We start from the raw sequence: 15,118 nt of genomic DNA on the forward strand, positions 1-15,118 counted from the left end.
TATTTCTTCAAGCGGATAGGGTTAGCATAATTGCTAGGTCTTACCTTCTTACACGGCTCAGTGTGGGTCCTTTTCAGCGTGATTAGTCCTTAGAGCAGTGATTCCTCCCGTCCCCGCGACGTTTCGTAGCTTCACTCCCTCTCCGTCTTCCGTAGCAGCTGGAGGCTGCAGGCAATGGATGAGCCGCTCCCAGGGTTTGGGGAGGGGGGGGGTGAGGAGGGTATGTTGGCTGTTAGGAGGCAGTCTTAGTTGGTCTGTTGGCCTAAGTCTGCCTCCTGTCTAACCTTCCTGGGTCCGCCCACGGACCTCACTTCCTTCTGCGTCCCTTCCTCTCACTCTCTCTCTCTCTCCCTCCTGGGCGTCCTCTTTCTCCTTCCGTCCTCGCGTCCTCGCGTCTCCTCCCACCTCCTAGGCCTGCTTCCTCCCCCGTGATCTGCAAGGCGCCAGTCCGAGAGGAGGTCCGCACCATCCAATGGCCTTCTCGCGCGACCAGAGCCGTCTACTCGAACAGTAATGTAGGTAAGTGGGCGTCTTTTGCCCCAGGTGCGGTGGGGAGAAGGGATAAGGGTGGCGAGACGAAACTGGGTCTACTTGCGTCTACTTGCGTGTAGTTGATGGTTGGTGGCTGATAGTTGGCATGGTGCTAGGTAGTTAAATAGTTGGTTGTTGGTTTTGCTGTTCTTTATACATGGAGAGAATTGCCCTCACTGCTGTCGGCTCTGCAGAGTTCAGCCACTTCAGAGGGTTTCTAATTAGTTAGCCTGGTCGGGACAGTTCAAGGAGATAGCAATGATAGTAGAGTGCCACATTGATATAATTCCACGGTGTCTTCTGCCGTTACCTCCGTATCTTCCGCCGTTACCTCTGTGACTTCTCACGGGGAGACTTCAGCCCTCTTTCGAAGGAGGGAGAGGAAGGCGGGTGCAGTGCAATAATACAGTAGAAATAGTAGAAATACAGTAGAAAAGCGCGGTTTCTCCTACCGAAGAGATACTTTCCCAGCACTTCCCAGCTGGCGTTTTTGATTCTTTACTCTTTCCGGGTGCTTTGTCTTTCTTTGTTTTCTTTGTTCGCGGACCTCGTTTGGCCCCCGTTTCTGGCTGGGAGCATGGAGTATGGAGTTTAGGCGCCGTCCCGTTCTCTTTCGGAAACCAAATTTTCCCTTATTTAAATCCCGTATATTCTTACATTTATGAAATTTATGTAGGCGTCGGAAGGTAGTAGGTGCAGACAGGGTCTGCTTCTCGCCGAGCCGCTCGCGCACCTCTGGCTCTGGAAATGCCAGCTAGGTCCATGCGTACCCCCCGGTGACTGTCTGCCGGGGGAGGGGAGCAGGGGGCTCTACCCAGCGGTCTCTGAAGCGAGTAGGGGTTCAGGCGAGCCGGAGCTCTCCTGACCACGTCCTACCTCCAAGAAATAACTTAGAGAATGATGGAACAACAAATTAACTTTTTCTGTTTGAATGTTAACGGACTCAATTCTCCCTGTAAAAGGAAAAGATTATTTCAGTATATTAATAAAGGTAACTACCAAATCACTGCGTTGCAAGAGACCCATATTTGCCATAGGCATGTTGCACATCTGGCGCAAAGGAAAATAGGTAGAGAATTCTACTCAGCATGTGATGTGAAAAAAAGGGGGGTGGTCATCTATGTCAGCGAGGAAATTCCGGCAGAATTAATGTTTAAAGACCAGGATGGGAGAATGGTGGCAGTGAGAATTAAAGTGGGAGGTGAAAACATTTTGGTGTGTAACATTTACACACCGAACGGGCCCAAAACGAAATTTCTCAGAATTCTGAAAGAGCATCTAGAAAAAACGGAATTCGATAGTCTGGTGCTTTTAGGGGACTTCAACGGGATTTTAGATAAAAACCTTGATAAAAGCCCATGTAACAAGAAAAAAGGCGAGAAAGCCACCCTCCCCAAAAACTTTCTATCTCTTAAAGAGGAATTTGATCTCCAGGACACCTGGAGGCACTGCCACCAGGAAGAAAAAGACTTTACGTTTTTCTCGGCCCGCCACAAATCATGGGCCAGAATAGACATGATCTGGGCGTCAAATTCAATCTTAACTAAAATCGAGAAAACGCAAATCCTGGCGAGAGACATATCCGACCACTGCGCCCTAACAATGACTCTTTTCAAAAAAACAGACTCCAGAAGATGGAGACTAAACAACAACCTGCTCAAATCCGAAACTGATATCAAGAAAAACAAAGAGCACATCAAGGATTTTCTAGAGTTAAATGACACAGCCGAAACACCACCGCAAATAGTATGGGACTCCCTAAAGGCTGTCATGAGGGGATACCTTATCCAGCAGAACGCAATCAAGACGAAAAGAAAATATGCCGAGCTGAAAAACATCGAAAAACAGATAGCTGAGAAAGAAACTGAGCTGAAGAGAATGCCAAATGAGCGAAGGACAGAGGAAAAACTGAGATGGCTTAAAAGAAAGAAACACCACCTGGAGATCGAAGCCTTGGAAAAGAAATACAAATACATAAAACAACAAGAATTCGAAAATGCGAACAAGCCAGGGAAATGGATGGCGAGGAAAATCAGGAAACAAAAACAGGCCCAGCGAATAATTAACATCAAGAAAGACGACAGGCTTCTAACGAAGGACAAAGATATTATTGAAGACTTCCAAGGATACTACTCCACCCTATATAATAAAGACGACACATCAGAACTCGACATCACAAGCTACCTGTCCAAGCTTAAATTAGAGAAAATCTCGGAAGATCGGAGAGAGGCCCTTAACAAGGAAATATCGGAACAGGAAATCTTAGAAGCAATCAACAACCTGCCCGCTAATAAGGCCCCGGGTCCGGACGGCTTCACCGCCTGCTTTTACAAAACAATGAAAGAGATGTTGGTACCATTTCTTCATAAAATTATGAACTTAGCCCTATCTTCTGGCCGAATCCCGAACTCCTGGAAGGAGGCAGAGATAGTGCTCATCAAGAAAGGAAATACGGACGGAGCGGAAAAACAGAACTATAGGCCGATCTCCCTCCTAAACTCTGATTACAAAATCTTTGCAGCAATCCTAGCGAAGAGACTTAAAGGGTTCCTGTCCGGATGGATTGGCGAGGAACAAGCGGGCTTTCTCCCAGGCAGAAGCACAAAAGACAACCTGCGAACTATCATAGATGCCATAGAGTACTATGACGTCAACACGCAAAAAGAACTGGCACTGCTCTCCCTGGATGCAGAGAAAGCGTTCGACAACCTCAGTTGGAAATTCTTGAAACTCTTGTTAGAGGAAATCGATATTGGCTTCACGTTCAAAAATGCAATATTCTCTATTTATTCAGACCAAACGGCAAGACTTCGGATAAACTCCCAGCTTTCAGAGAAAATCCAAATTTCGAAAGGAACAAGGCAAGGCTGCCCCCTCTCTCCACTTCTGTTCATTCTGGCCTTAGAACCCCTTCTGAAAACAATCAAAGAAGATAAAACAATCAAAGGAATGAAGATCGGAACTCAAGAATATAAGGTGAGGGCGTATGCCGACGATGTGATTTGCATCGTCGAGGACCCGCTCACCAACATCCAGAGATGGCTTCCTACATTAGAAGACTTCGGCAGGGTATCGGGCTTCAGAATAAACAAAAATAAGACAACTATACTAACTAAGAATATGGAGAAAGCCAAGCAGGCCGCACTAAAAAAGATAACAGGTCTAGAGATCAGCAAAAAAATCAAGTACCTAGGGATCTGGCTTACGGCCAGTAATGCACAGCTGTATAAAAACAATTACGAAGCAACCTGGAAGAAGACCCAAGTAGACCTGGCAAAATGGAAATTCCTGAACCTCTCGCTTCTAGGGAAAATTGGGCTTATAAAAATGACTATCCTGCCTAGGCTTCTATACCTTTTCATAAACCTCCCTATTATAAGAAACAAAAAAGTGTTTGAAAGTTGGAATAAAGATCTAAGAAAATTTATCTGGGGTGGGAAAAAACCCAGATTGAACCATCGGATAATGGTGGACAGAAGAGAAAGAGGAGGCTTTGGCCTCCCTAATCTACAAACATACTTTGAGGCCTGCGCCCTAGTATGGGTGAAAGACTGGGCAAACCTCAAAAATGAAAAAATACTAACAGTAGAGGGGTTCAACCTCAGGGTGGGATGGCATGCGTACCTGTGGTACGACAGGTCTAAACTGGAGGGTAACTTCGGTAACCACTTCATTAGATCTAGCCTGCTTAAAACATGGAATAAGTACAGGCACTATTTTTACACCAAAACCCCCCTGTGGATCTCCCCAATCGAGGCGAAACAGAGACGCTTGCTAGGATGGCAGCACTGGCCAACCTACAAGGAGGTATTGATCAAAGACAACGAAAATAAAACATGGAAGTTGAAGCAGCAGGAAGACTTAATGAGGAAGTTTAAGCAGCTCACGTGGCTACAATACTTTCAACTACGCGAGTCTTTCAAGCAAGATGAGAAGACCGGGTTCGAAGAGAAAACATCAACCTGGGACGTTGTGCTGAACACAGAAAAGAAGTCTATCACCAAACTGTATAACCAACTACTCATCTGGGAGACAGAAACAGAGGAAATTAAAAACTGTATGGTCCACTGGGCCAGAAATATAGGTCGCCCAATAAGATTACAAGAGTGGCAATTAGTTTGGAGGAAAAAACTCAAGTATTCCTACTCCACTGTGATAAAAGAAAACTGGTTAAAAACCTTTCACAGATGGTACCTAACACCATATAAACTTAGTAAGATGTATAAGAACCTCAAGAACTCGTGCTGGAAGTGTAAAGAACAACCAGGCACCTACTTCCATATGTGGTGGTCCTGCCCAGCTGTTAAAAAGTTTTGGAAAGGTGTTCAGGAAGAGGCACAAAAAATCTTGAAGATTAAAATCCCAAGAAAGCCCGAATACTTCCTACTAGGGATCATGGACGAAGATCTCAAACTTAGCCCTAATGAAGATATTCTCTGGATATACTTATCAACAGCTGCACGAGTAGTGTTGGCACGACACTGGAAAGAAGATCAGACTCCGGTGGTAGAAGAATGGGTAGAGAAATTTGCGGAATTCAGGGACATGGACAAACTAACCTTCCTACTGAAATCCAGTTCTGGAAAGCCAATCAAGCAAACTGACTGGTCGAATTTCGACGAATACGAAAGGGAAAAATTTGAATCTTAAATAGGTGCTGCCTACAAGAAGAGATACGGTATTAACCCTACAAGGACAATAAGGCGCTTAACATGACCGGAGGCGTCAAGGAATCTCCGGCAAATTTTAGTTGATCTTCACTCCGGAGGAAAACCAAATGGAAGTCACAGCCCCTAACTTCCGTAACGAGGAGGGAGGATGGACACTTGTTTGTTAGTTCGTTAGTGTTGGTGTTTTGTCTCCCCCCCCCTTTTTTTCTTCTTTTCTCTTCCCCCCCCCCCCATCTACTTCCCCAGCCATGTCCCCCTTGGACCCCCCCCCCCTCTCCGGCTGTCCTAGCCTTTCCCTTTTTTTTTTTTTAGATGATGAGTTTTTTTTCTATACAGGGAGTATTTCCATGGGAATAAGCATTTGTATTTTCTACATGTATTTATGTCTCTATCTTTCTTAAAAAACCAATAAAGAATATTTAAAAAAAAAAAAAAAGACTAAACTTGGCACATGGAGCTTCAATGACCCACTCTACATCCTGGAGCAGTTTGGAGGATGACAGACCATGGATAATGGGACTTCAAGTACCTCCACTATCCAAGACTGCTGCAAAACTCATCTAATGACCAATCAAGACCAAAGTTGGCACACAGAGCCCCCATGACCCACTCTACATCCTGCTGCAGTTTTGGAGAAGGGTGGACCATGGATGATGGAACTTCCAGTACCTTCACACACATTCTGAGACCTCTGCAAACCTCATCCAATGACGGATCAACACCAAACTTGGCACATAGACCTCTCATGACCCACTTTACGTCCTGGTGTTATTTGGAAAACTTTGGAGATGGATGATGGGACTTGCAGTACCGTTGCTCACCTCCTGAGACCACTGAGACCCTCGCCAATGACTAATCAAGACTAAACTTGCCACATGGAGCTCCAATGACCCACTCTACATCCTGGTGCAGTTTGGAGGAGGACAGACCATGGATGATGGGACTTCAAGTACCTCCACTCCCTTCCAAAGATTGCTGCAACCCCCTTCTAATGACCAATCAAGACCACACTTGGCACACAGAGCCCCCATGATCCACTCTACATCCTGCTGCAATTTGAAAGGGGATGGACTTTGGATGATGGGACTTGCAATACCTTCACTCACTTACTGACACCACTGCCACCCTCATCTAATGACTGATAAAGTCCAAACTTGGCACACAAAGCCCCCATGACCCACTCTATATCCTGCTGCTGTTTGTAGGAGGATGGCCCATGGATGATGGGACTTCAAGTACCTTCACTCACTTCCTGAAAATAATGCAGCCGTTATCCAAAGACCAATAAAGACCAAACTTAGCATACAGAACCGCCATTACCCACTTTCTCTAATAACCCGGGCAACGCCGGGTCCCCAAGCTAGTATATAATAAAGAAGAGTGTTTGTATCGGAATTGTGGAGGGCGGTGTATGTGCCAGCGTTCTGATTGGCTGCCGCTGTGGTGCTATTTGCATATGGTCTCTGATTGGGCAGCTTCAATAGGAGCCCCTGGTGGAGAAGAGGGTTCATGGCAGAAACGGGGCATGACAGAAGGAAATTTGCATATGGTCTCTGATTGGCCAGCCTCAAATCCAACATTCCGAGATGAGAAAGAGAGGAAAGGAAAGGCCGGGGGCTGGGTCAGAACACTCCCAATACAGACCGAAATAGGCACACAGAGCCCCCATCACCCACTCTACATCCTACTGCAGTTTGGAGGAGTATGAACGATGGATGATGGGGCTTGCAGTACCACCACTCACATTCTGAGACCGCTGTTAACCTTATCCAATGATTGATCAGGACCAAACTTCGCACAGAGACCTCTCATGGCCCACTTTACGTCCTGGTGTGGTTTGGCCGGGAATGGACCGTGGATTATGGGACTTGCAGTACCATTGCTCAGTTCTTCAGACCACTGCAACCCTCATCCAATTACCAAAAAATACCAAACTTGGCACACTGAGTCTCCATGACGCACTCTACATCCAAGTGCAGTTTGAAGGAAGATGCACCATGGACGATGGGACTTCCAATACCTGCACTCCCTTCATAAGACCATTACAACTGCCAACGATGATGGATCAGGACCACAATTTACACAGAGTGCCCGCATAATCCACTCTACATCCTGGTGTGGTTTGGAAGAATTTGAAAATGGATGATGGGACTTGCAGTAACTTCACTCACTTACTGAGACCACTGAGATCCTTGCCAATGACTGATCAAGACCAAACTTGGCACACAGAGTCCCCATGACCCACTCTACATCCTGGTGCACTTTTGAGGAGGACAGACCATGGATGATGGGACTTGAAGTACCACCACTCCCTTCCCAAGACAGCTGCAACCCTCATCTAATGTCTGATCAAGATCAAACTTGGCACACAGAGCCCCCATGACCCACTCTGCATCCTGCTGCAGTTTGAAGGAGGATCGACTTTGGATGATGGGACTTACAGTACCATCACTCACATTCTGAGACCGCTGTTAACCTCATCCAATGTCTGATCAGGACCAAACTTGCCACATAGACCTCTCATGACCCACTTTACCTCCTGGTGTGTGTTTGGCTGGGGATAGACCATGGATTATGAGACTTGCAGTACTTTTGCGCAATTCCTGAGACCACTGCAACGCTCATCCAATTACCGATAAAGACCAAACTTGGCACACTGAGTCTCCATGACGCACTCTACATCCAGGTGCAGTTTGAAGGAGGGTGCACCATGGACGATGGGACTTGCAATACCTGCACTCCCTTCCTAAGACCATTACAACTGACAACAATGATGGATCAGGACCACAATTTACACAGAGACCCAGCATGACCCACTCTACATCCTGGTGCGGTTTGGAAGAATTTGACAATGGATGATGGGACTTGCAGTACCTTCACTCACTTACTGACACCACTGCCACCCTCATCTAATGACTGATAAAGACCAAACTTGGCACACAGAGCCCCCATGACCCACTCTATATCCTGCTGCTGTTTGTAGGAGGATGGCCCATGGATGATGGGACTTCAGGTACCTTCACTCACTTCCTGAAAATAATGCAGCCATTATCCAAAGACCAATAAAGTCCAAACTTGGCATACAGAACCGCCATTACCTACTTTCTCTAATAACCCGGGCAACGCCGGGTCCCCAAGCTAGTATATAATAAAGAAGAGTGTTTGTATCGGACAGCGGAATTGTGGAGGGCGGAAGGGCGGTGTATGTGCCAGCGTTCTGATTGGCCAGCCTGAAAGTTCCAACATTCGGATTGGCTGCCGCAGTGGTGCTATTTGCATATGGTCTCTGATTGGCCAGCTTCAACAGGAGCCCCTGGTGGAGAAGAGGGTTCATGGCAGAAACGGGGCATGACAGAAGGAAATTTGCATATGCTCTCTGATTGGCCAGCCTCAAATCCAACATTCCGAGATGAGAAAGAGAGGAAAGGAAAGGCCAGAGGGGGCTGGGTCAGAACACTCCCAATACAGACCGAAATAGGCACACAGAGCCCCCATCACCCACTCTACATCCTACTGCAGTTTGGAGGAGGATGAACCATGGATGATGGGACTTGCAGTACCACCACTCACATTCTGAGACCACTGTTAACCTTATCCAATGACTGATCAGGGCCAAACTTCGCACATAGACCACTCATGACCCACTTTACATCCTGGTGTGGTTTGGCCGGGGATGGACCATGGATTATGGGACTTGCAGTACCATTGCTTCAGACCACTGCAACCCTCATCCAATTACCAATAAATACCAAAGTTGGCACACTGAATCTCCATGACACACTCTACATCCAGGTGCAGTTTGAGGGAGGATGCACCATGGACGATGGGACTTGCAATACCTGCACTCCCTTCCGAAGACCATTACAACTGCCAACGATGATGGATCAGGACCACAATTTACACAGAGACCCAGCATGACCCACTCTACATCCTGGTGCGGTTTGGAAGAATCTAACAATGGATGATGGGACTTGCAGTCACTTCACTCACTTCCTGAGACCACTGAGGCCCTCGCCAATGACTCATCAAGACTAAACTTGGCACATGGAGCTTCAATGACCCACTCTACATCCTGGAGCAGTTTGGAGGACGACAGACCATGGATGATGGGACTTCAAGTACCTCCACTCCCTTCCGAAGATTGCTGCAAACCTCTTCTAATGACCAATCAAGACCACACTTGGCACACAGAGCCCCCATGATCCACTCTACATCCTGCTGCAGTTTGAAAGGGGATGGACTTTGGATGATGGGACTTGCAGTACCTTCACTCACTTCCTGAAAATAATGCAGCCGTCATCCAAAGACCAATAAAGACCAAACTTGGCATACAGAACCGCCATTACCCACTTTCTCTAATAACCCGGGCAACGCCGGGTCCCCAAGCTAGTGTATACAATAAAAGTCAAAACTTGTATGCGGAGGACAAAAGTGTGGCGGGAGGAGTATGTGCCAGCGTTTTGATTGGCTGCTGCAGTGGTGCTATTTGCATATGGTCTCTGATTGGCCAGCTTCAATAGGAGCCCCTGGTGGAGAAAAGAGTTCATGGCAGAAACGGGGACATGAGAAGGAAATTTGCATATGGTCTCTGATTGGCCAGCCTCAATTCCAAGATTCCGAGATTACAAAAGAGAGGAAAGGAAAAGGCCGGGGGGGGGGGGGGCTGAGTCAGACAATTACCAATACAGACCAGACTTGGCACACAAAGCCCCCATGACCCACTCGGCATCCTACTGCAGTTTGGAGGAGGATGAACCATGGATGATGGGACTTGCAGTACCATCACTCACATTCTGAGACCGCTGTTAACCTCTTCCAATGACTGATCAGGACCAAACTTGGCACATAGACCTCTCATGACCCACTTTACGCCTGGTGTGGTTTGGTGGGGGATGGACCATGGATTATGGGACTTGCAGTACCTTTGCTTAATTCTTGAGACCACTGCAACCCTCATCCAATTACCGATAAAGACCAAACTTGGCACACTGAGTCTCCATTACCCATTCTACATCCTGGTGCGGCTTGGAGGAGGATGCACCATGGATGATGGGACTTGCAATACCTGCACTCCCTTCCTAAAACCATTATAACTGCCAACAATGATGGATCAGGACCACAATTTACACAGAGAGCCCACATAACCCACTCTACATCCTGGTGCGGTTTGGAAGAATTTGACAATGGATGATGGGACTTGCAGTCACTTCACTCACTTCCTGAGACCACTGAGACCCTTGCCAATGACTGATCAAGACCAAACTTGGCACACAGTGTCCCCATGACCCACTCTACATCCTGGTGTACTTTCGAGGAGGACAGACCATGGATGATAGCACTTCAAGTACCTCCACTCTCTTCCCAAGACTGCTGCAACCCTCATCTAATGTCCGAACAAAACCAAACTTGGCACACAGAGCCCCCATGACCCACTCTACATCCTACTGCAGTTTGGAGTAGGGCATACCATGGATGATGGGACTTGAAGTACCTCTATTCGCTTTCCGAGACTGCTGCGTCCCTCAACAATGACTGAACAACACCAAACTTGGCACATAGACCTCTCATGACCCACTTTACACCATGGTGTGGTTTGACTGTGGATCGAGCATGGATTATGGGACTTGCAGTCTCTTCGCTCAATTCCTGAGACCACTGCAATCACCATCCAATTTCAGATAAGAACCAAACTTGGCACACCGGGTCTCCATGATGCACTCTACATCCTGTTGTGGTTTGGAGGATGATGCACCATGGACGATGGGACTTGCAGTTCCTTCACTCACTTAGTGAAACTACTGAGATCCTCATCCAATGACTGATGAACACCAAACTTGGCACACAGAACCCCCATGGCCAACTCAACATTCTGGTGAGGTTTGGGGGAGAGCAGACTATGGATGATGGGATTTCAAGTACCTCCACTCACTTCCCAAGACTGCTGCAACCCTCATCTAATGACCAATCAAGACCAAACTTGGCACACAGAGCCCCCATGAGAGACTCTACATCCTGGTGCTGTTTGGAGGTGGACGGACAATGGATGATGGGATTTGCAGTACCTTCACTCACTTCCTGAAACCACAGTGACATTCATCCAAATACCAATAAAGACCAAACTTGGCACAGAGAGCCCCCATGGCCAACTCAACATTCTGGTGATGTAGAGGGAGACTATGGATGATGGGACTTGCAGTACCTTAACTCACTTTCTGAGACTGTTGTGACCCTCATCCAATGACTGATCAAGACCAAACTTAGCACATAGAGCCCCCATGACCCTCTCTCCATCCTGGTGCAGTTTGGAGGACGATGGACCACAGACGATGGGACTCACAGTACCTTCACTAACTTCCTGAGACCACTGCGAGCCATATAAATAACTGATAAACACCAACTTTGATATACAATTCCTTTCTCTAATAACCCGGGCAGCGCCGGGTCCCCAAGCTAGTGAATAATAAATTGCATCTATATTAATAAACTCTATATTCAGTTAAACTCAATTACTCTATCTATATCTATCTATCTATCTATCTATCTATCTATAGGTCTCAATTAAACTAAATTAATCTATTATACTAAATTACTCAATAAATCTATCTATAACTAAATTAAACTCAATTGTTTTTGCGATGGTATTTTCGGAGGTACCTGTCTGCCAATAGCACATCAAGGATTCTTCCTTAAGACTGAAGGGGCAGGGAGACCTCCAAAATGGCTGCTTCTACCCTGGAAACAGGGGCAGGCCCAAAGAGCTACTCTTTGGCCAATCATTGCAGAGGGCCTGCAAACTGGCTTTCCTGCTTCTGGCTGCTAACCTTTTAGGCCTTGCAGAGGCTGCAGCAGCCTGGGAGAAACACAAGGAGAGGCTGTTTCCAACAACTAAAAGGTAATGCAAAACCCAGTCTCCTGGGAGACGGAACATGTTCTATACCAAGCCTGGGCACATTTGAGCCCCCCCCTCCAGGTGTTTTGGACTTCAACTCCCACCATTCCTAACAGCCTCAGCCCCCTTACTTTCCCCCCTCAGTCGCTTTAAGGTCCCGAGGCTGTTAGGAATGGTGGGAGTCCAAAACACCTGGAGGGCCCAAGTTTGCACTATACTCATTATTATTATTATTATTATTATTATTATTATTATAACTTTATTTGTACCCCGCTAGCATCTCCCGAAGGATTCGATGCGGCTTACACAGGCCGAAGCCTCAGAACACAATACAATATAATACATGGAAACACACCATCCAAGCACCCTCGACAGATGGCCCTCCAGCCACTACTTAAAACCCTCCAGAGAAGAAGAGTCCACCACACTTCCAAGGAGCATCTATATATATAGAGAGAAAAAGAACAGAAAATTCATATAAGTAAAACTAGAAAAAGTATGTAACTGATCCTAAAACTAAAATACAATGCTAATACAATTAATGTAAACAAACATGAACACAAAAGGGTTCTGAGTGCCTCTCTGTCCAGACTATAATCATTTCGGAACCATTGGCAACCATCTTTGAGAATTCTTGGAGAACGGGAGAAGTTCCAGCAGATTGGAGGAGGGCCAATGTGGTCCCAATCTTCAAGAAGGGAAAAAAGGATGACCCAAACAACTACCGTCCGGTCAGCCTCACGTCGATACCAGGCAAGACCCTGGAAAAGATTGTTAAGGAAGTGGTCTGCAAACACTTAGAAACAAATGCAGTCATCGCTAATAGTCAACATGGATTTATCAAAAACAAGTCATGCCAGACTAATTTGATCTCTTTGTTCGATAGAGTTACAAGCTGGGTAGATGCAGGGAATGCCGTGGATGTAGCGTACCTGGATTTCAGTAAGGCCTTCGACAAGGTCCCCCATGACCTTCTGGCAAGGAAACTAGTCCAATGTGGGCTAGGCAAAACTACGGTGAGGTGGATCTGTAATTGGTTAAGTGGACGAACACAGAGAGTGCTCACTAATGCTTCCTCTTCATCTTGGAAAGAAGTGACAAGTGGAGTGCCGCAGGGTTCCGTCCTGGGCCCGGTCCTGTTCAACATCTTTATTAATGACTTAGATGAAGGGTTAGAAGGCAGGATCATCAAGTTTGCAGACGACACCAAATTGGGAGGGATAGCCCAATACTCCAGAGGACAGGAGCAGGATTCAAAACGATCTTGACAGATTAGAGAGATGGGCCGAAACTAACAAAATGAAGTTTAACAGTGACAAATGCAAGATACTCCACTTAGGCAGAAAAAATGAAATGCAAAGATACAGAATGGGGGATGCCTGGCTCGAGAGCAGTACGTGTGAAAAAGATCTTGGGAGTCCTCGTGGACAACAAGTTAAACATGAGCTAACAATGTGATGTGGCGGCATAAAAGGCAATGGGATTTTGGCCTGCATCAATAGGAGCATAGTGTCTAGATCTAGGGAAGTAATGCTACCCCTCTATTTCGCTTTGGTTAGACCACACCTGGAATATTGTGTCCAATTCTGGGCACCACAATTCAAGAGAGATATTGACAAGCTGGAATATGTCCAGAGGAGGGCGACTAAAATGATCAAGGGTCTGGAGAACAAGCCCTATGAGGAGCGGCTTAAGGAGCTGGGCATGTTTAGCCTGAAGAAGAGAAGGCTGAGAGGAGATATGATAGCCATGTATAAATATGTGAGAGGAAGCTACAGGGAGGAGGGAGCAAGCTTGTTTTCTGCTTCCTTGGAGACTAGGACGCGGAACAATAGCTTCAAACTACAAAAGAGGAGATTCCATCTGAACATTAGGAAGAACTTCCTGACTGTGAGAGCTGTTCAGTAGTGGAACTCTCTGCCCCGGAGTGTGGTGGAGGCTCCTTGTTTGGAAGCTTTTAAACAGGGGCTGGATAGCCATCTGTCGGGTGATTTGAATGCAATATCCCTGCTTCTTGGCAGGGGGTTGGACTGGATGGCCCATGAGGTCTCTTCCAACTCTTTGATTCTATGATTCTAGGGGGGGGGGGACCACCATTACAGATCCAGCCAAATAATCTAACTAGAGTTACTAATAGCCATAGTCAGAGTATTGCATTGTTATATTATCTATTGCTAAAATAATCCATAAATGGTTTCCAAGCTTTTCACAAAATTCAATTGTCTTATATTTAAAAAGCCCCCAATAATTGTCAATTTGTTGAACTCAGCAACTGGGTTTTTTAAAAAATGTATTGGGCATTGAGTAGATTAGCAGTCAGCTCAGACAGGAAGGTCTGACGTCTCCCCAGGGAAGAAATTCCATTATACACCAATGCATTCCCTATGGCAATTTGCCAAGAGGAAGGCTATTGCTATTATGGCCTGGATAATTCTTTCCTAAATTAATAGGAACCTGTCATTCCTTTCCTCCTAAGTGTACAAGTTCCCTAATTCTATTTCCAGCACTGCTTTGCATGCAAACATCAGCTTTGCATGCCGGAAGTCCTCAGTTTTAATCCCCTGGCAACTGTCTGGCCTTTGCAACTGGTGCCAGACTGAGCAGACAAAGTAGGGGCGCAGATCACCCTACCATGCATGATTTGTCATTATGCAAGAAATGTTTCCATTCCAAACTACAGTTTATTAGTTCCCACTGCCATTCCTAGAGGGATTTTGTTACATTGGAAGCAAGCAATGGTGACAGAAGCAAAGCCCTCTCTGCAGCCACGCAAGTCTTTATCGCTTGTATTGTTTTGAGCTGAAATGGAAAAAGATGCATTTTAAGTCATATTGTCAAACTATTTTAATAAACTGGAGAAAAATTTAACCCTCTAGTCTCCTTCTGCGCCTAGACATTTTCTCTGCTTGAAAATATTGAAGCAACTAACAAGTTAGGTAGAGCATACTTGTAAAATGTACTATTTGCCCAATAGTTGTGCCTTAAAACATCTATTTTATATGTCATACAGTTCTTAATACAGCTTCTC

The sequence above is a fragment of the Anolis sagrei genome, chromosome 4, assembly GCF_037176765.1.
Source record: "Anolis sagrei isolate rAnoSag1 chromosome 4, rAnoSag1.mat, whole genome shotgun sequence".
Classification (NCBI taxonomy): Eukaryota; Metazoa; Chordata; class Lepidosauria; order Squamata; family Dactyloidae; genus Anolis; species Anolis sagrei.